We start from the raw sequence: 22,745 nt of genomic DNA, 5'->3' as shown, positions 1-22,745 counted from the left end.
CAGGCATTTGTGTCCCACATGCTTATTCCAACACTTTTGATCAAAGGAGACCATTCACATTTAATTCTTAATATACGTATTTTTTCCTAAATAAGACACAGATTTTCTCACACTGCTCACTCCATCTAAAAATAACTCCGGGCTACAGTTCCTCATGTTGCTGAGGCAGAGAAGGGAGATGTCTAATGAAGTACAAAGGTATTCAATTTTTTCAGATAAGCAATGGAATGTATGGAATATTATTTCAGTTAAAAGCTTGTTTGCGAAAAAGTAAATCCATGTAATATTTTTATGGAAGTGAATCCTACTGTTTTCATTATTTTGTTGAATACAAAAATGGATTAAAAATTTTCAGATCAACCGGATAGTAGTTGTAATTTTAAAATTACTTTACAGGCTTTTATTAAGGGCACTAAAAGCTATATGCCTCTTTAAATCCACAGAACAACTCACTGCATCTCCTAGCAATCTGAATGTTTTATTTATTTGGTTTAAAAACTAGCAGGAAGAAACCTGCTTCTGATCAGCTCACCATTTAGTGTGGAATGGTTGGCCGGTCATGTGAAGCATGGGCAGACTTCAGCTTTCAAGAAGGAAATCCATGTACTGTCCCTTACACAATTTGTCTCATTTATTTCTGATTAAATTATTCATTCTTTTTCTGACGTTCTATCTCAAGATAATATAGCCTGTCAAAATACAGGGTTTGCAAGCAGAAAGTAGTCCACATTTCCCAGACGTGTGTAGTCCTCCTGTGCAAAGTCTTTAAGCAGTATACATTAATCTGAGGGATTTGTTGGTAAATTATGTCCTATATTTTGTCACCCATATGACTTGAATTGTTCCACATATTTGAAGATTGAAGGCGCATATATATTTTTAATGGGAAATTTCTACCTTATAACAACTGAGAATACTTAAAAGGCAAACAATAACATGCAATGCTGTTTCAAAAACCTTATGGTAAGATCTATCTAATAGTTTATGATGAAGAGGAGGCAGGGATTTTTAATTTCCATCAGAAATAAATTGGTGCTAAAAATGAGTTGCAGGAGTTGCAGTGCTACCTTGAAAAGTGCCAGGGGGGCATTCAGCCAATGCCCAATACTGTGACGTAGCTCTGCTCCACTGTACTTTGAGAGAGTTTAATGTTTTACAGAAATACTGGTCTTATGAATTCAGGCACCTATTTTGAGTCCCTAAGAAAAAAATAATTCCAGAGATTTCCCTGAAGCTTACTCTTAGAAACGAACAATTCAGTCCATTATTTCTGTGCTCAGTTCAGCAAACAAATAAATTAACTTTACTTTCAGCAACAAAGAGCCATTTATACAATTTATCTTCTGAACATCAGTGCACTATGAAAGACAAAACCCTGTGATGATGAGTATTAAAATTCAGTGACTGCTCAAGACTCCAGTGTTCAATAGCACCTGAGCTTCTTAGTTTATCTCTTCCATATCCTACCCATTTAGTGACTCCTCCCAGAGGAGGAGACAGAACTTCCTGTGGGCAGTTCTAGGAGATTGTACTCCCATAGCTTGATTGATGCTTGCAAGAAAACCCACAACAGTGCCTTCATATTTGCTGATGGAAATAGTATGCACAGCTCTTAAGTCCATGGGTAACAAGGCTGGTTATTTCTCTAATGCAGTGGAAATAACAGAAGAAAATATATGGTTCACACCTGACTGTGGGTTCTGCAGACCTAAGGATCATTCTATTAAAGTCAAAGCCCATTAGCAGTGTGTAAACATCTTAGACACTGAATGTTCATGTTGAATATATTTTTACATGTTTTCAGTTCTCATTCAAGGCAGAAATGTCAACACTTTTGCCAGACAGTAAAGGGCAGACATTAAAGGGTGCTACAATCTTGAGGCTGCCATCTGTTATCCTTGAGTGCCAGTCCTGATGGAAAGGAGAGGTGATACTTAAGAAGGATGACAACAGAGAGGCAGCAGGAGGGATTGAAGGGGAGGAGGCATTGTCAAGAATTTCTGTTGCTCTTTCACATTGAATTTACACTGAAATCTTGCACATAAATGATTTTTTTTTTTTTTTTTGTTCTGAAGCTGAACACTGCTGTCCTCCCAAAATCTGCTTGGTATCTTATGAAATCTCGGCGCCTTATGCATGTGATTCAAATACAAGTAAAGGATTGATGCCATTTATAACATCTTCTACAGAAGGCATATTGATGGGGATTCATGAGTCACAAACAAATTGCACATGTGAAAGCAAACTCTATTGGAACACATTGCATTTCTATCCAGAGGCTGTTTTAGGAAGCTAAATACTACAGCTTACTCAGTATGGGGGAAAACTGCATTTTAAATGGTAGTGGAATATATTCTCTGACACAACGGATGAAGAATGTCCTTTTCCTCTTTTGCCAAAAGAGGAAGAAAAACTGTCACCCCAGTAGGATGGCAGACGTTTGAGGATCCAAGAGAATGCAGATTGTGTTGTTTTCTTCCCACTGGACTTATGCTCAAATGGAATTCCCAGGTCATTCCTAGGTAATTAGGGATGAGGAAGTCAGAATCTATTTTATATTTTCTGTCAAAGATGAATGGTTTTATTTCCCTTTCCCAACCGCTTCTATCCTTAAAACATCAAATCTATATTTACATGCAGAGACTTTTGGTGAGATTCTAGTTTTCTAGCTGTCATGACAGATATTTGGAATCATTTTGCCTGAAAATCAGTAATTATTTGTCAGATAGAATATACTAAGTATTCAATCAGCTAATGAAGGTAGATGATTACCAAAAGACTAACCACATTCTAGAAAGTTGGTGTGGGTTTTGAACCTCTGTTGTACCTTGTGATATGATAGACCAAAATTCAAAATGAATTGTACTTCAGTAGGCTGAGACACTTAATATGAGCATATTTACACTGGTGTAGCTGAAAGCAAACATAGCAAATATGAAAAGCATCAGACCAAGATGTTACTCAGATCAAAATTATGAGACTGTCTGGTGCTGCAAAATCAACCATTAAAGATTGAGGTTTCCATTTGGAAGCATCATTCAGAAAGTGAGTTAAAATATCATCCAAGATAGGTCATGTGGAAAATTATGCCAAACTAACTGGTAACTCAGTAGCAATCTGAAGATTCTTTCTATCTCCTTGCAGACTGATCGTATTTTTAAAGTGAAAAACTGGGGTGTTGTGTTCAGGGGTTCTCAGGGAAACATTCTGGCACAGGGAAAATGGAAGTTGGCCAGAAATTAAAAAAAAACCCGACCAACCAACCAACCAACAAAAAAAAACCAAAAAACAAAACAAAACAAAACAAAAAAAACCCAAAAAACCAAAACAAAACAAAAAAAACAAACCAGAAAAAAGGAGGCACTCTTCATCTTGCTTTCAGTACTAAAATAGAAAACGGTGACACTTTGTAGTAAGGACAGGTTGGGATAAATTTTTATCAGTGTCACCTTTTCCCTGTCTTCACTCTCAATTTCATTTATTCACATCCAGCTCAAGCCTTGTCCTCTTATGTCAACATGCACACCACCAATTCTATATGTGATTTATTTTACATTTTCTTCTGCTCTGAGTTTTGACAACATAATTGAACGATTTTGAGCTCATACTTAAGATCTCCAAGAGAAATTAAGCTCTGTCTTCAGAAATGTTATCCCATTTCATGTTATCCCATTTCCTCTTCCTCCTGTTTGATCATTTTGCACTCAGGACCAACACTTCAACACTGAAACTTCCATCACTTGACACTTTGAGGCTCAGGGTATTGTTCTTCTCTCTTTCCTTTCCCACATTCCCTTTCAAGATCAAAGCTTTTGCTTTGATTGAAAGCTCACTTCCCTTTGTAATAAAGCCCATATCTCGCCATAGCCCTACAGCTCACACATGCATACCCTGTCCTGCAACACCAGCACTACTTACTGACTGAAGAGTCTGAGCATATAGCTACAAAGTCAGTGATGAATTTTGCATGGAGGGAGACTGCCTGTGTTAGCTACAGACTTTTCTATCTCTTCAGTCTCCCCAAGAGAATAATGTACAGAACTATTACAATACCTTTCACAATATTTAATCATAATCAATAATCATGAGCTTTATAGGAAGAAGAACATACACTTTATTACCAAATTTCAGTATGTTCTTCAGCAAAAAATAGTAAACAATAGCAAAACAATCCAGAAAAACCTACCTAAACAATAATGGAACAGGAATGCCAAACAGTTAGCCCAAGCAATAACTTGGAAAATATGTTCGAGTTTAAAAAGAAAGTAGCTGGCAACCCATCACAGTAAAAATATTACTATCAATTTATCAGTGGTCATAAATTGTAAGTGCTCAAAGCTCAATTTTCAGGAAGAACAGATGATATTCAACAAAATTAATGAAAATGTTTTTTCTCAGACTACGAACACCAGCTCTTTTTCAATGGCAGAACAACCATGTGAAACATGGAAACTTTACAACATAGGAAACTGTAATGCTTTGGAATTCAATGGACATAAAATCCATTAAATTTAAGCACAGGTTACACCTTTACAGCCTCAGCACCTGAGTAGAAAATGCAGACTACACAGTTTAAAATCTGTACAGTGAATGAAAATCCACAAATACAGAATTTAATTCAGTCAAAATCATTGTGACTTTAATTCTATAAGATTTTGGTCTGCTGCTTCTGATTATCAGACTTGGAAGGTACTGTGTTTAATTTGCATTTGATTTGATAAATTACTTGTCCAAGAAGTAGGTTAGAGGTTGATGAAAACTGATGAATATTCATCCCTGTTATGTTATAGTGGTATAACTATTTAGTAGCAAGAACTTTAAGCAATTTGAGAAAGAAAAATAAGATAGAAAAAATATAAGCTAACTTCAATACAGGTATGTTAATATAGTGAAGTTGTGGAGTCCTTATCTCTGGAGATAATCTTAACACCTGACTAGACATGGTCCTGAGCAACCTGCATTACCTGACCCTACCTGAGTAAGGGGTGGGACTAAAGACCTTCCAACCTCAACCCTTCTGTGATTCTGTGATCCTCCCAGGCTAATTTCTCTCATTAGCTAGAAACAGCCAAGATTTCCTATTAAAATTCTGTTGCTGCAAAATAGGATATAAAGGATATATCCTGTTTATAAATATGATCTTGTTACCACCAGGAAATAAACTGTCAGTTACTTTAATTAATTAAAAAAATAAAAACACATCTCAGATGAAAGCTAGCTTGGAAGTAGCCCAGAGGTCAGAAACTGAAATCTTTGATGTATGCTTGATTATCTCAGTCTTCAACATATGTCCTTGCATGATGCTGTCTGTAAGTTTCTGAAAATGGTGAAGACGCTCCACATTTCCAGTGGGTGTAGGAACAGTGAAAACAAGCAAGAAAGTGAATTCCTGGATAAATGCAATAGAAATAGTATCTCTATGCTCATCTGAAACTTCATTAAACCAGCTAAGATTTACAGTCAGTCTAACATTACAGTGCTAAATTCATTCAGAGGCTCAACTGGCTTAGTGAAAGTGAAAACAATATTGCAAGCATTAATGTAATTTCTGAATTTGACGCTGGGCACAGATAATTTGGTGTATTATTGGTTGAGTCTGAGCATTTAAGTCTGCCTATGTAAGCTACATCAAAATGACAAAAAATTTTTGTATTAAAACCATAAGATGATTAAAACCTCAAGAACTTGTAAAATAATTCTTCCACTATTAAGAAATCTGTGCAAGAAAATAAATATTTGAAAGAGATTAAAATTATCATGTTTTCACTAGCATTTTGCTAATTGAACAAGTTTGGACCTGAATTTTTAGAGCATTTTAAATAACAAGCATAGATCCAACTCAGTTCAGCCACAGCTGCGATCACTTGGCACTTCTATGAATCTGCCAAGGATGACTCAAATAGGTACCTAGAAAATGTGGCCATTTTTAGCAGCCATTAGCAGCCATATGAAAATGTTGGTGTAAGTGTCTCAATTACCATCACATTAGAACTTTTTCTCACTGTCATGATTCAAATCCATTATCCTTCACCTGCCATTTCCAGACATACCCTGGTCCTACAGACTTTCCTAGTTATATGATGGATTAATCAGTTTTCTTTTGGTCATTATTGTCCCTCACGGTTTATGCTTTATGTGCTTCCAGAACAGAATGTATTCTATTTAATTAGCCAAAATGTGAAAAAAATTCTTCCATGAACAGATAAATAAGGAACTACAAACTAAAATGTAGATGTGAGGGCTGAATTAACATTGCTGAATCTACCTTATTTCTTGGGTTTCCTAAGTTTTGAACTTAGAAAGTTAACGTTCTTGTACTGCAATACATATAACTTCTGATTTTATTTTTTCCTGCAGAAAATAAATAGCAAAAATTAGCTGCAAAATAATAATGCATATATATCTCTTGTATGTAATTAACAAAACAGAACTTGGTAATATATCTGGAAAAATAGGTGGTAAGTAATAGGCTATTTTCTTTAAGCTGACATTACAGCCATTTTCCCAGCATGCTTCACAGGTATTTTTTCTCGCAACAGAAGAATTCCAGAGCAATTAAGTGGGAAATAGTATAATTATGTTGGCAGATTGATGCTCTGTAGCTAATGAGCTTGTGGTCTTAGCAGGTGTATTAGAATGGATGCAGTTTGGAGCTGACATGCCTAAACCATTCTGGACTTTTTAAATTGGAATACATTGGACTGTACGGGCATGTTTGCTGCTGGGTAGAGTTGAAGGATGCCTAGTGCACAAACTCAATTATTGAGTTAGTTAAGTATGTCTGTTGGTCAGGAAGTTATATCACTCAATTCTAAAATCTTCTTACTAAGATCTAGTATGTGATATTCCTTAGTACAAGATGAATTGTAATATCTTAAAGTTTATAACTTGGCTGTATTTGGCTGGACAAAATTGAGATTTTCCTTCAAAGCACATATGGGCTAAGAATTCCTTATGAAAGAATTTTATAATAGCAAGTTTTCATCCATGCAGTATTTGGCATCCAATACCTGACTTAAGAATTTCAGTCCAGAGTTTGAAAATTTAGCAAATTTAAATGCAAGTCAAATTTGAATATTAAAATGGTAAAGCGTTAGACAACTTTAAGTCCAGATATTTAGTAAAATTAGTATCTTTTATGTGTAGGAGCATGCATAACATGATAATATTAAATTACTACCTTTTTGTTAGCCTACTCCTTACCTGCTTTCAAACAAATTGAAAAGCATTTTGATTTTGGTTTGGCTTCTATGATCCTAGATTCTTTTTTCCCCTGTTTCTTGAAACATGTCTAAGTCAGTTTTCATAAGGCCTCTTCAGAAGGGAAATGGATGTTTGCTTCTGTTTCCTGTGGTGGCATGTATGTGACTAAATATTGTCAAGGATGTATAAATTTATATAAATAACTTCAAAGAGGAATTAAGGGGAAGATAATGTAGATACATCTCAGTTTCAGATAGAACAGATATATATTCTCCCTCAGAAAAAACACTCTTCCATGTTAGTGACCTCATTACTATAAATTTCTCAAATGATGAGTAGACCAAAGATTGGGGAAAAAGTTTGATATGGTTTTATTTCATGATATTACTAATATTTTGTAATATATGGCAGTAATGAATAACCTTTCATGTATGTTTACAAAGTAATGGCATAATTGTTCATGCTTGCATGATAATTAAATGTGTTGATGTTTACAATTAGATATAATAACATAAAGATGGTCTGAACATTTGCCAATGCATCTTCTATCAGGATCTTTTAAAAAATAATATACAGTGACTAATTAGGTGACTAATCTTCATGACAGTTTACAAGTGGTCTGCATGATACACACACAAGCAGACACACATACACGCATTTGCATTCTTACCTACTTTCACAGAATGAGGTAGATAAAATTGGTACATTTTTAGTATAAGTACCTTACTTCAGTCTAGGGCATATTATCCTTGCAGAACACCTGACTGGGTTTAAATTGAAATACAATATATGTAATTGTGAAGTATTTTATAATAAAGTTTACGTTATCTGACATTATGAAAAGAAAATTTTTTTAGTGCTCTGATTTGTATGTATATTTTAGACTAGTAGCATGAATCAATCAGCTCCTGTAGAGGAATGACAAAAGAGGTCATTTAGATATCTGAAATAGAATTTGCATAAGAATAGATGTTTTTTGTATTTTGTTAAAGGTGATTCTTGTTCACTAAAACTGAAAACTTTGAATGACTTTTTTCTTGCAGTGACAGTATAAAGGACAAAAAGCTATAAGTATTATCACTTCTGAAAAATGCACAACACAATCTTTAACCACTGCAATTAATCACAATTTCCTTACAGAAAAATATAAATCATGGGCTAATTAAATACCCATAAATGAATACTAATATATTTCTGTTTTCAAATGTTCTTTGGGAAATCTTGGCTTAAGTTTTAAGTTTTCAAGGACCGAGGATTAATGTGGCTACTGTACACTTCTGAAGAAATAAACATTTTATTAAAACTGATCAGTAGGAAACTTAAACACAGCAGGAACTTAATAACCTTTGTCCATTGCAGCTTTACAGAACCTAGAAAAGGGTACAGTCCATAAGTTCTGCTTAACACATCTGATATGTTACAGTTGTAAAACTGTAACTATGAGCAGCTAATCTAATTTTAAAAAAATAATCAGAAGTGATTATTAAGCTTCAAGGGAGCTGTGAACAAGGATTCGTGATTGAAGAATATGTGGGACTTCCATTCAAACAGTCAAATTATGTGATCAGCCCCTATTTAGGAGCCTTTTCAATATATTTTATACCCTGGGGAATCTAGATCCAACCAAGAGCCATGGCCTGTGGTTGTTCTGCCTACATTTGCAACAGCTTGAGGTATGCCATCTCACATGGCTTAGGGAAATTGCTGCCAGCATAAGCCAAATAATTCCCTCCCTCTGGTCCTCAAGAATAGCTGGAAAGTGTAATCTCTCATTATCAAACCTTCTGCTTTATTCTGTCCTGCTGTAGCTCAGTGTCACTGGCCTTGTTCACAGTCATCTCATCTTTGTCACAGATACATTTTTTTAATGTGACAGAACTGCTTTTAGTAATCATGAGCTTGACAGATATGTATCTGTAAAATGAAAAATTATAGAGGGCAAATTTGGAAAGTTTTCATCAGTTTAATGCAAAAATGTCTACATTTTTGTCCATGTAGGTTCACACATTTTAGTTGAACAGATAAAGCCTTGATTACAGTGTAACCTTATATATTCTTTACCTAAATAATAATGAAGATTGTTTATTTTCAGTGTTTTTTCTCCCCATTCCGATGATTCCTTCAAATTTATTGAATTCAATAGCTTCATATTTAATCTGTAAAATCAAACCTTGAATTTTAGATTTGTCAGGACCATTAATTTATTGCTTACTTGTATGTTGGTAACTCTCTCCAGTGTAAGCAGATTTCACTAGGGATAAAAGAGTGCTCACTTGCCACTGTCATAAACCAGCCCAAAGGTACAATCTTACCATTCATACGCTCAATCTGTGACATAGTTTTCCAGCCAAGAACATTCAGATATAATTACTTTGCCTTATTCAAATTACTTCACCTGACTCTAATCAGCAACAGGGATGCCCTGTCTCACAACATCTGAGCAATCTGAAAACATGAGGCTTTATGGCTATCAGTACTGAATGATAATATCACTGTTGCTCAAATTGGCAAGACAAGCTTACAAACAACTGAAAGGCACATGATCTTTTGGTGATTGCAAAAGCTCTCATCCCCTTCTGGTCTGTGGGAATATATTATATGAGTATAATCAGTAGAAACAGGACCTTACTTGCTGAGTAGTAGGGGAAAAGGCAGAGGACATGCTCCAACATCTCCAAATAGACTCGTTAGAAAGGACAGAACCAAAGCACTGTTACTGGAAGATCTGAGGAAAACATTGCATTTGACATTTTATAGCAAATCAGAGACAGAATCAAGATTGAAGTAAATGTTTTTGAAGAGCAGTTCTATATATTCAAACCCTAAAAATTTTACATAAGACAATTTACATATATTTCTTTTTTTCTAGTAACTTCTGCCTAAAGAGATATTATTAGATATTAGAGTGTGATATAAGTATAATGCATAATAATGAGAAAAACAGGTAGAAAAAAAAGTATACCTGAATTTATATAGCCCAAACTATATACTGAGAGGTGCCTCAAAGGGCCACTACAAGAAATTGGTCTCACTTAGACAAAACCAGTGCTTTTCTCTTTAAGTGCAATACAACATTTTTATTTTTAAAGTAGATATATGGAGAAGAAACAGCAAAAGCTTTGCAAAGGAAGTGTTATCATATCCCTTGAACATGGTGTTCTTTCCCAATCAGATTTTGGAACCTGATTTTGTTTATCCCATCACAGCTAATTTCCAGCTCTAATTCTTTTGATCAGGCTCCTTTAATAGTAATTGGGGAAAAGTTTCTCTCTTGCTCTGACTGATTTCCAATATACCCCAGGTTATTTTCCTCAAAAGAACAAAAAGCAGTAGTGTAGGTAGAAACAGTTTAGGATGAGTGGGGAGAAAAGAATGACTGGACCAGACTGTCTCCCACACTCCAATCATTGCACATTAGCTCACTTATGCTATGTATATCTTTTCTTTCTACAGGTCAACAGCCACCTTGCCTTACACACTCTAGTTTTTGGAAGAAAATTTGATTTAGTGGATGATGGTTTTATAACCTCCAAATTAATTTACTGAACTTACTCCACTCTTCATACTGCAAGAAGAGATTAAAGCATGGGAATAGTTATATGGTTGTCACATGTAATATTGGGAATTCTTAAGAATACCAGCTGTATTCTGTCTTGGGAATTCAATGATCCATCACTATCAAAATTCCATGTTTCCACATTTCTTATTTTTTTAAATTGTGCACTTGTACACAAATATCATAGGGACCTGCCACCCATGCAGACAACATAATTAACACACAGTGCCCAGTATTGCAGATGTCAACCATGAGATTAACTAGTGCTGTTCGAACCTTCCCTATTTTGTCAGTCATTTCAAAGCTATTATTGCAGAAAACGTACATATTTTATATAAAAAGTCATTTGACAAACACATTCACTTTCCTCAGGAACTGTGCAGAAACGTGTTGTGACTTTTCATCAGTAATAAGACTTTGTTCAGTATAGAAAAAATTACAAACTCTGATTAATAAAGAAGACTACACAAATCATTTTAATATTGGGTTGCAGATTATGCCTGATTAGGCTGAAGTTTTCTGGTCCCTATAACCTTTGAACATGCATATATACCTGGGTAAAGATATATGTAATTCAGAAATGAAGTCTAAGTTGTTTACCTCTGTTATTCCAACCTTGTTTCCATCCTACAAAGAGGGCATGGTACTCTCTGCCCCCCATTAGAATGTAAATTTTATCCTCTTATCTAGTTTTTTACTATTTTTTGAATAAAGTGATACATACCTATTCCAGTTGGGTTCTGGTGTCCTAAATTACAATTTGTTTTTTATGCAGCCAGTATGTAATGACACTGTCCCAGGCAAATGTTGAATATCTATTTTAATTTGACTCTTAAAAATGCTGTTTTCATATTTCATAGTGAGCTGAACAGAGGAACTCTACAGGAATTGGTCTGAAAACCATTTTCTACAAACTCATTCTATACTGAGGGGGAAAGTAACATCCCTACAACTATACTGTTACCACATCATTTCATTAAAGACACATTTAAAATCATACCTGTGTTCTGTCTTTCACTTTTGCTCTCAGATATGATATGTTAGCTATATTTACATAAAAATACACATGTATGTTCCTCAGTCTCTGCTAAACTCTATATTTTTCCAAGGCAAGTGACTTTTTAAACCCTTATTCCTGCTGTTTCATAGCACTTATTCTTTCAAATACTATTTTTCTCTCTCGCATACTTGAATAACAGAAAGCTGCACCCACTATCACATGACCTAAATATTCACTTACAGTGAAATATTTTCAAAGCAGTGACCTTCCATGGCAGGCTACAAAATTGATAGTAAAAGCTATTCTATTGATGCTTCTCTTTTCCTTTTTTCCTTTCTCCTAAGGAAAGTAGATTGGAAATACAGCAATTATTCTGCCTGGATATTGAAAGAGATTTCTGAGCAACCTTGCACAATTGAGCTGGCACATGTAAAAACTGTTTCTGACTCACTGAGCTGGCATATACTGCTAAATCAGCATTGGCAGGACTCCAGGCAGCCTGTCACCAACACTGGATATTGCAGTAAGTACCAGTTCTGAGTATTGTATCCAAATTGGTTTTATTGAATTGTTTCATTCAGTGCTGCAAGGTCTGGCGTAAGAAACTAAAGCCTTGGACAAAAAATAAAGAGACCACAGTGAAACTAAACGTGTGCCAGCTGAGCTGCAGTAACTGAGTATGCTATTAATAAAAAGACTTTGCTTAAATTCCTTTCAATGCCCATATTTTCTTACTCAGACTTTTAAATATTTTACAAAGGTATCAATTAGTTTACAACTTATCTTTATGAAACAGTTCAGAAAATAAGCACACAGACCAAAACATACAAAGGTTGATTATAAAGTGTAATTCCCATGATTTTCTCAGCAATCTTTTCTTTTCTGGAGGGGATCCCTTAGAAACTCTTCTCCTTTATAGGTAACTAGGTAAATCTTGATGTAGTCAATTAGTCAAGTTCTCATTTCAATTTAAGCTCTGCCATATTTTCTTTCACTTTCTGCAGACTAGGGACGTCCATGGAGACAGCAATCACAGTTCAGCCATTCATACAGATTTACTAAATCTGTGATATTTCAGTTGCATCTAGGCTGTATGCTTGGTATATAAATAGTGGCACCCACTTTGGACAAGAATTATCCCACTTGAACTTAGCACACACCAAGGACTTTCCAGCATACTTGATGGAAAAAAAATAGCTAGGTCTCCAGGAAGGTTCATGTGTTAAATGTTTTTGACTTTAGAGAGAAAGAGAAGATGGTAGAGGTAAAAATATCGAGAAATATCACATTAGAATAATAGAGTCTGAGATCATGCATCCTGGATGCCAGAAAGCCTATAAAGCTCTAAAAAGTCTGTGAGATCTTCATTGCTCTTCCTGTCTGTGTGAACTGGGCTAAAGTTAGTCTCTGTCACTTTTCTAGGCTTTAATACTGCCTTTATTTGCGTAATAGACATACTCATAGGCTTTTAGAAAATATAAAAGGACCATAAGAAATTATCTGATCTACCAATCTCTTGTAAAACAGAATGAACTGCATCTGAACAAATCTTGTTGTGTCTTAGAAAATCTGGTCTTAAAAGCCTTCAGGAATGGATTTAGAGATGGTCTGAAACATTCTAAACAATTTGTTTGGTTGACATCTAAAACCTGTTCAATTGTATGTGTCTACATTACAAGCTCTCCACTTACAGCACGGTCAGTGTCAGCTAATATTATGATGGGAAATGCTAGAGTGCTTGATTGTCCCTATCTGCACGTTCTGCACCTACTTTCAAATGGAATAAATCTTTTGTCACGGAAGAACTAAATACACCTTGTTTGAGATATAGGTGAAATAAACGTGTTCATTTATAAAATAAAAAGACAATGCAGGTACTAAGAAAATAGGTACAGAAATTAAAAGATGACTACAGTTCTACATAGGAACTTCTGAAAGTTTTTCTCGCCCTATTTGTATCTAGCTGTCAAGCTGAAACATACTTCATGGTTTCTGGCTGATTTACAGCCTTGCATCTTCAAGATGTATTAATGGGAAGGAATCTGTCAGTGGGGAATCAAACTTATTTTTATAGCAGATTATCTATGAGAGTTATTCATACAGATCCCCCTCCCTCCCACCTTTTCTGGTTTTCTTTAACTCAGTGATGAAAAGTTTCCTTTCATCACTCCATTACCTTCCCTTTCCAGCCAAGGCCTTCTGGGCATGTTGGATGCCATTATAACATGCTGAAATACTCAGTGTTGCTTAGAGGTGAATTGCTACCAAAGCAAAAAGGAAAATGCTCTTTTCTACCTCCTAAAAGCTTAGTCATTGTTACCTTAATACTTATGAAGATAAATTACACTTTACATTTCATGTGAATGTGTAAATTGACAATCAAACTTCTGCAAATGGGATTAATCCTTACTTTTGATTAAGATTGTGTCACTTTATTGGTTTTTGATTAAGACTGGATAATAAAAACTGACTTTGGGGTGATATTGAGCTTGAGATGAACTAAGCCATCAAACCTGTCTTTAAGGTTCATGTAGCTACTGGTGATTCTCCAGTCTGCCGAATATATTTACAGCCATATGTTATTATACTTTCAATTTATGTGGTAGTTTTCAAGGTCTAATTTAACTTTCCTGCAATTTCAGGCTATTTTTTCTCATCATATCCAACACAGGCCAGGTTAATAACAGATTGTCTTCCTTGCTGCCTTTTCTCAGCCTTTTTTAGTTACTTTCTTCCAGCCTGTAATCATATATCATGTTTTCCAGATCTCTGTCCATTTTACTTCCTCTTTTCTGGACTCTGGATATACACAGTTTTCTTCATGTTCTCTCTCATCTCGCACTGCCCATGCCCTGCCTGTATAGCTAATCATTGCTGCTAATATGTAATACTTTGACATTTGTTCCCTCTGAGCAGTAGCCCCTTTTCTGCATCACCTTTTCAGCTTACGAAAAACCTTTTGAATGCAATTATAGTTTCCATTATACATGCAACTTGTCCTAAGTTGTGTCATCTTCAAATGTGATTTCTGTTAGATAATGTGGAAGGATTTTCAGTGCACTTGGTATTGTTGTGCAATAATTTGCTTCTGAGGATGTTATAGTGGATAGTGCAAAAAACCTTATGAGATCAATATAAATTAACTGTCTTACTGTATTTACATACAAACAAATTTACACATTTTTTTCAGCAATAGCGTAGATATATTCAAACAATATATTTTAACACACAAAATTACAGAATGTAAATGAATGCAACTATTTCTGATAAGCATTATTTTACTCAATAATACAGTTAAATTCATATATATATGTTGATACTAGAGAGGCTTCTCTGAAAAAAAAAGAGTATATGAAAATCTGCATTGAACTCAACTTCAGTGCCTTAACAGTCCATAGATAACCAAAGGAGTAGGTCTCAAGACTTCTGAAAGAAAAATGCCGAGTTTTTCAGACTCCCCTGCTGTAGTCAGCTGATATTCTCTGTGATGTCACTATTTTTTTACACTTTCAGCTTATGAAGATGTGCATGCTGAAATCCCTTGAATCAGTTGCTCTTCTAGAACTGACTAACTCAAAGGAATTTAGTTAGCAGGGCAGTAGCCTTTCAAACCCTGCTGTAAGGAACCAGCTTTGGTTATCACTTCAGCAAAAAAGGTTTCTATCCTTAACTGTGTAATGTATTGTGTAGTATGATTCATTCTAAGAGGTTTGCTAACAAATTCTATGGTTAGACATTCATCAAAACTGAAGTATTTGAATTGCTTTGAACAGATAGCTAAAGGATATCTTCCTATGTCCATGAAAGAACACTGATGATGATCATATATAGCACACTAAATACCTTTGCAAACCACTCTACTCTGGATTATTCAGTGATTTTGCTTTGGAAATCTTTGTAATTCCTATGACCTATACAGTTAAGAAAACCCATGAACCCGCAGCTATATTTTTCCAAAAGCAGAACAAAGAAAAGAAATAACATACCTTTCACAAGGGACTTGGTATTATCTGAAACCCTATAATACAAATCTCATTCTGTTTCTTCAGTCAGTTGAGTGATTTTGGTAGGTGTGCCTGCAATCCAATCAATTTTAAACCAGCTGTAAAAATAGATTTCATTCACTGACATCCTACTCATGGATTAACAGCAAAGTTAATAAACATAAAAGAGAGTGTGATGAACTACAAATATTCTGATAGTATCATGTATTTTACCCCAAGATTGGAATTTTTCAGTGATACTTGAGATAACTGCTTCTTTGGAACCCACCACTATAGCTGAGGAATAATATATATTATATATATATTAAAAAATCTTGCTTTATCTAGCAGCAGAGAGAGGTCTCTGCCAAGGAGATCTTGTTGAACACCATAATAACTGGTTAACACTCATCTGTAAGTTTTAAAAGGATGTTCACATAATAAAATATAATAATTTCAGACATACAGAATATGCTATAGTTGAGATCAGCTATGGTAGCCTTGCTAATACTTTGATCTTATGTGTGCTTTCTTGAGAACAAAGAATGTTTTGTTAGAGGTAGTTCTCAGAATATGAGATCCAGCTCTGAATGGTGACAACAATCATTCATTGTGCTATACTAAGAATACTGTTTCTGGTGACAATAAATTAAATTTCTCTTCTTTAAAACATGGTGAATATCGAAGGGTTGAGCGTGAGGAAGCCATAATATGAAGTACACTAGGAGAAACACTGAAGTATTTTGCAGTGCATTTCCACTTCCAATAACAAAATATTAGTATTATTCTGTGTGTTACAATGAACACAGAAAAAGGAACATCTAAACAGGAAAAAAATTACCCAGCAGGAAAACTCAGCAAATTTCTTGCTTTCATGTTTCCAAAGGCAAAGAAATCAGAAACAGAAGGGATCCAATATACTGGTGCAAAAATCAAGCTTCTGCTTGGCCCTTCTTCAGAAGAATATTCTGAGTTTTATTTAATAAAATACAGTCACACATATATTACGAACAAGAAATTCTCTACACTTTCAGTTCAGTTCCTCACTCTATAAATTGGCAGATACTTCAGGGGCACAGACGACTCCACGGTAAGCATACCTGAAATTACCTAATAAGAGGAAAACAACTTTTTGTTAACTTTCTATATGATGGCTTGTTCATCAGCACGACATTTTCTATGACTTTCAAATCCCAGATTTATTAGGCATTAGTAGTATTTCATAGCAATGAGTTCCCTAGGTTGAATATCTATGACATATATTCTCTTCTTCAGCTTGTTCTACACTTTTCTTCTTTCCTCTAATGAAACTGCTGATCTTTCACATTACTCAAATTTGCTAAGCCATTTGCATTTCTTCAGTAATGTGTTTTGAAAACCTTTTCTATTATTGATGTGATCTTTTTTGAGGTAAGATTGCCAGGACTGAAATCAATTTAACGGGAAAGCATACTACTAATTTATATGTCTTCAGAATTATTTATTTCTTACTCTTTATTTACAATAAACTCTTTATTTTCATAGTTGAATTACATACAAGGAATCCCCTCCCCCACAAATGTAGTTCCATTTGAATGGAGGTAGTAGAGATATTATTTGATACAGGGTCTCAAAATGCTTCTTGTTTACAGGTCATCTCATTTTAACATCCTGTGCCAAATATCAGTTTCATTCATGCTAGCAAACATCTAACAATATTTTAATGTAATATTTGTGCTTCCTATTCATTTAATGTGACAATATCCAAATAGTTTCCTGTGCAAGTTATTGAATGATTAATATCTGTGGAAATCTAGAAGTCTGTAGATTTTACTTTATCTCAGCAACAGTAGATTTGAACTTATTTGAGACATTAATAGTGCATTGACGCCCTTTAGCTCACCCTGTTAAATGTCTTCTCTTAAATGATACACAGTTATTTTTTCTAAAATAATTCTGTATATTTCATGAAAGTCATTGAAATGGGGAATCTTGTGTTCTTCCTAATACAGATACTGATATGTGTTACACGTGAAAGGTACCCTTCAGGAATAGCCTTGTCCTTGGTTGAGGGTTCTCTCCCACAATACTCTATTGCATTCTTTTTTTGATGTATCATTTCATCACCCACAAAATCACTGAGAATTTAACCTGAAAATTTAATTTCCTGTCATTCTACTAGTGAGTATGACAAGTGGGAGTTCTCCCTATTAATATTAATTAAAATTCCAAACTAGTACAAAAAAAAACAATGGCAGATTGAAATTGCAAGAATAAAAATTGCAAGAAACCACATGAACATGATCAATAGATTTGGTAGAATTGTGATAGAATGACAGATGTGATAGAATGACTATGCCTTGCAATGTCAAGGCATAGTTTGGACACCTCTGTCCTAAATCCCCACTAGGTGTGGAAGGTCTATAAGCTGAAACTCCACTGGAACCAACACACGCTCCATTATAGTGCATAACGATCAATGAGACTTTCACTTTGCAAGCAAATTACCTGGGATTATAGTGTTCTCTCCTGCCTCCTTAGTCTGAATTTGCGCTGAGTTTACCTCTCTATACTCAGGAAAATATAAGAAAAAATCTGCTTCTATTTGTGATAATAGGTTACAGTTTTAGAAACCATTTACTGCAATTGATGCTGTTCTAATCACAAGTATAATGAGTTATGAGGGAAGTCGTCCTTATATCTACTACAAGGTACGTTTCTGTTCCTACACAAACCCATACTGAAGGTCCAGCAACTTGTCTGTGCTGTTCTGAAGATGATGTGCTTTGGGGATGCTTTGTCTGCTGAATCCTTTCTAATACAGACTACTCATAGAATGTGTTATATTATGCTCCTCTGCACACCCACAAATGAGCACAGAGAAATGGTGGCTTCTGGGGGAGGTTTGTTCCAGGCCTCTCACAGAAGCCTCAGCCCATCAAAGACCCATATCCAGGTGACCAGAGGAGCACAGGGGCAAAAAATCAGGTGATAAATGCAAATTAGGGACTGAAAGAAATGGACATTCTATCAAACCTCTTCCAGGACAGACTGAGCCTCATTGTCCAGGTGTGAAACCCATTAAGAGTTACAATGCTGGAGCACCTCTTTTTCTGATGGGTATGGGACACATTATCAGATGCAGGAAAAGAACATTTCAGGATTGCACAGGATTTACCGTAGGATGTTTAGGGGAGGAACTAACAGCAGGAAAAGGGAGGAAATTATGTGATTTGAGGAAGTGTGTGGAAAATGGAGGAATAAGGGGAAAAAAAGAGCCTGTCTTGTAAATAGTTTGCTGGTGGGTATGCTTATGTGGCCACGCCTTGTGCCTCATAAGTGCAATCTGTCCTATCTTTTTGAATTCCCCCCCCACTCTTTCTTGGGTGAGGGACTCTATTCTGCGAGTATGTGTGGGGGGAGGCTCTGAGTGCGCCAACGGGAATCAGACCATGGGTTGGAGGGTCCCTGTGTCTGTGGTGCCAGTAACTGGAGGATGTGCAGGCAAGTGAATGAGCCTGTGAACGCTAGTGAAGATCACGCCGGACTAGCTAGCACGTGGGTGAAGCAGCCAGGGAGCCATGTATGCGTGTGTGTGCGCGCGCGTGTGTGTGTGTCTGCTTGTCTGCCTAAGGGTGAGACCATGGGAAGAGCTGACTGTTGGAGGAACCAGAGGAGTCCCAACCTGATCTAGAGAAAAACCGGAAAGACTGGAGTTTGCTGGTCTGTAGAGGTGAGAGCTGACGTTTGTGTATCTCACAGGGGGATTGGCTGCTGGGGGCTTCACTGCTCTCAGGCATTTCAATCCAGCAGCATCACCCCTTGCAGAACAAACAAATGTTTTGGTGTGAACAGTGTCATCACTCATGGAGACTCTTCTAACGTGCCCTCTTCTGACTTCCCCCCAGTCACAGACATTTCACCTAAAAGGTCACTTTATGTCTTTCCACTACAGAAAGCTGATGAACTAAAATGCTCTGCATTAATATAATTCCAAGTCCCGGGCTGAGGTAGAAAAAGATATTGCAGGCTATGTACACAAGCATGCTTCTATCTCACAAATGGAAAACAGATGCAATTCTGCTGAAAATAAGCATATAATAAATAACAGACATGTTATCAATTATATCCTACATAGACTCTATAGTTGGCTCATAATTCAGAGAATGATTTTTTATCCACAACTCTTTCTGCAAAGTTACAGTGGACTGAAGATCCAGTGAACAGTCAGCAGAATGGCTGTTGCTTGGACAGACACTGAAGACCTTCAAGTGTGAAGGTTATGATGGAAAAACTAAACCTGTAGCCAATTACGGTATCGCCTTTACATTCAATGCTGTTCACAAACAAATGGCTTTCCCTTTATGCGTTCTGTGTATTCAGTCATTGTGACTCTGAGGGTAATTAAAGTGATTAGAAATAACTTTAAAAATATTTATTAATTTACAATATTTTTATGGGTCATTTTCGAAGTGTTTGATACACAGAGTTTGAGATTTCATTCAAGTTTTTAAATGACAGACTTGGCCAGCAACAACAGCAGTTCAAAGCATCAGTGCTTTCCTGGCAATGCTGATATCAGAGCATTAGTGTTGTTTTAAGACTCTGCCTCTGAATATAGCATATAGTTTATATTTAGAAAGAAAATGCTTCTGGGATTCTGTAAGTTTGCAAAATGGTCAGACTTTCATGCTGTTAACAGTTCACTGCACAGCAGCATTTCTGTGTATGACTCAGGAATAAAAAATGCTAGGTCAGCTTCAACATACACAGAGCCAAAGAATAGAATCTTAATCTTAGTTGAAAGGCATTTTGAACATTTGGGTAGCTTTTATTGTAATTATTTTTCCTATCCTGCAACACCAGCTTGCTAACCATGAAAGAATTCAGGTGTATGCATGTGCATGTGCATGTGCAAACAATCTGCTCTTGCCATTCAGAAAGTATAGAACTTGCACTATTTTGAAACTGCACACTAGCACTCTGTTCTTTACTGTGTTCTTGAAGAGATTCAGAGGCTTAAAAAAGCAAGAAAAGAACTGTCATGTACCTAGATAAAATCTGTCATCCTTTTTGCAGGTGTCAGATGAAATTACTTTCAAAGTATTTAATTCATCAATAGATGGATATATACTTCTATATATTTTATCTGTTATTCCTGGCTTCTGTTAGGAAGAAAATTTTTAAAAACTACATCAGAAAAATCTATATTCCTGGATTTGGTACTCCCCACTTTCAAAAAAGTTTTTGCACTTTAATTTTATTTACTGACTGACTAAACTTCTGCATGTAAAATGCAAACTGGCCTTTTTCATATGACACAGTTCTCAATGTATCTTTCACATTTCAGTATCTCACTTAGAAGGTTTGTATAGTATTAACTGATGAATACAATTGATTTACAAAGTCCACAAACCAACTTAAAAGCTATTTACTGTGTTCGTTAGAAATTTGCAGGATCTGAAAACTAGATTTCAACTTTTAAAATTATGTTTTATGACTGTAGCTCTAATATCTGTATCTGAGTTTTCTTTTTAGTTTTTTATTATGATATATATACAAAAAATGGAAAGGCCATTCATGAAAGCTCAGCTAAATTTTACATAAAGAGGAAATTCACAAATTGTAAAAAAATAAGTGCTGCACAGATAAATTAATCACCATTCTTGGCAGAATGCTAGTCTTACTGTCATGCAAGCAATTTCTTCTGTCTTAAAACATTCTTAGCTATTGGATTCTAAATGATGAGAAACAAAAAAAAAATCATACACTTAGTAGAGTGTGCTTGAGTGTTTGTGCCAAAGATTGCTTTAATTTAAATGTCTCAACTTATTTCTATACACATGGAGCAAGCTGGAGCATAAACAGTATGAATGAGGATGTTCATTTTGCCTTACTATAGTTCTGTGACTGTAAGCTAAGTTTATATAGACAGAATCAAGACACTGTGCATGCTACATCAGTGTTGCTTGCTCTGATTTACATTTATGATGATGTAGGGAATGCATCTTCACTGATACTACAGCGTCCTAATGACAATATTGTATTATTGGCACTAAGAGGCTTGATCTTATATATATACTTTCAAATAAATATGTTTAAATGCAAGTGAATATATTATATATGAGTGGACTGGCATGGCAAAATGGTTAGTGTTTTACCTGAGTCTCATTAAAAGTGCCAGTTATCAAGTTCTCCATTTGTGGGCCTGAAAAAATTTGATGACACTAATGACACAAGAGAAATGCATATCACAAAGGAACCTCTGTATTCCACAGAAGTTGAGAGCTAAGCTTAAACAAGGTTATCCTCTTCAGATGCTTTCCTCGGTGCATTCCAGCAGTGGTGAAATTCATATTGGGCTCTGACAGAGGAGCAGCAGTAACTCGCTGTGCTGCTGGGGAGGTGAGCCAGACCCAAAGGCAGCAGGACAATGGCCTGACGGACAAGTCCCACAGCACCTGAACAAGAGAGGCAGAGCATGACTAGGGACAGTGAGCCGACAAGCTGGACAGCAGGAAAGTCCAGAGGAAGTAAGGCAGGTGCAAGGTCAAGCCAGGAAATCCTGGCCAGCAGGTTGGGTTCAGATGTGAGGTATGTGACTGGGCACTCGCACAAATGCAGCACAGCCCAGACGGGGAACAAGGGCTATTTTCCAGCTTTAATGCAGCTCCTGAGTGTAAGGGGACAGCTTGTGCTAAGGCTTCTCACAGCTCCTCCTCAAACAGCTCTCTGATTTGGGGCTGCACAGCTGCGCTGCTGTCAGTGCTGACTCTGAGCCAGAGCAGCCAAAACCCCACGAAGGGGCTTTGACACCAACTTCCTCTGGTTCATTCTTTCTCATTACCTGATTGCAGACAGGAAGAGAAAAACCACAGATCTCACAGATTTGAGCACTGCTCAGAGTGATTTGTCACCCCACTGAAGTGAGCATTCACACTGTGTCATTATTTCCCTTACTGACCTCGCATACCTATCAAATAGGATGTTACACTTTATATGGTCTGTACACGCTCGTCACATA

Source organism: Pseudopipra pipra, chromosome 6, assembly GCF_036250125.1.
Source record: "Pseudopipra pipra isolate bDixPip1 chromosome 6, bDixPip1.hap1, whole genome shotgun sequence".
NCBI lineage: Eukaryota > Metazoa > Chordata > Aves > Passeriformes > Pipridae > Pseudopipra > Pseudopipra pipra.
The sequence above is the reverse complement of the archived record's forward strand: the minus strand, read 5'-3'. Positions refer to the sequence as shown.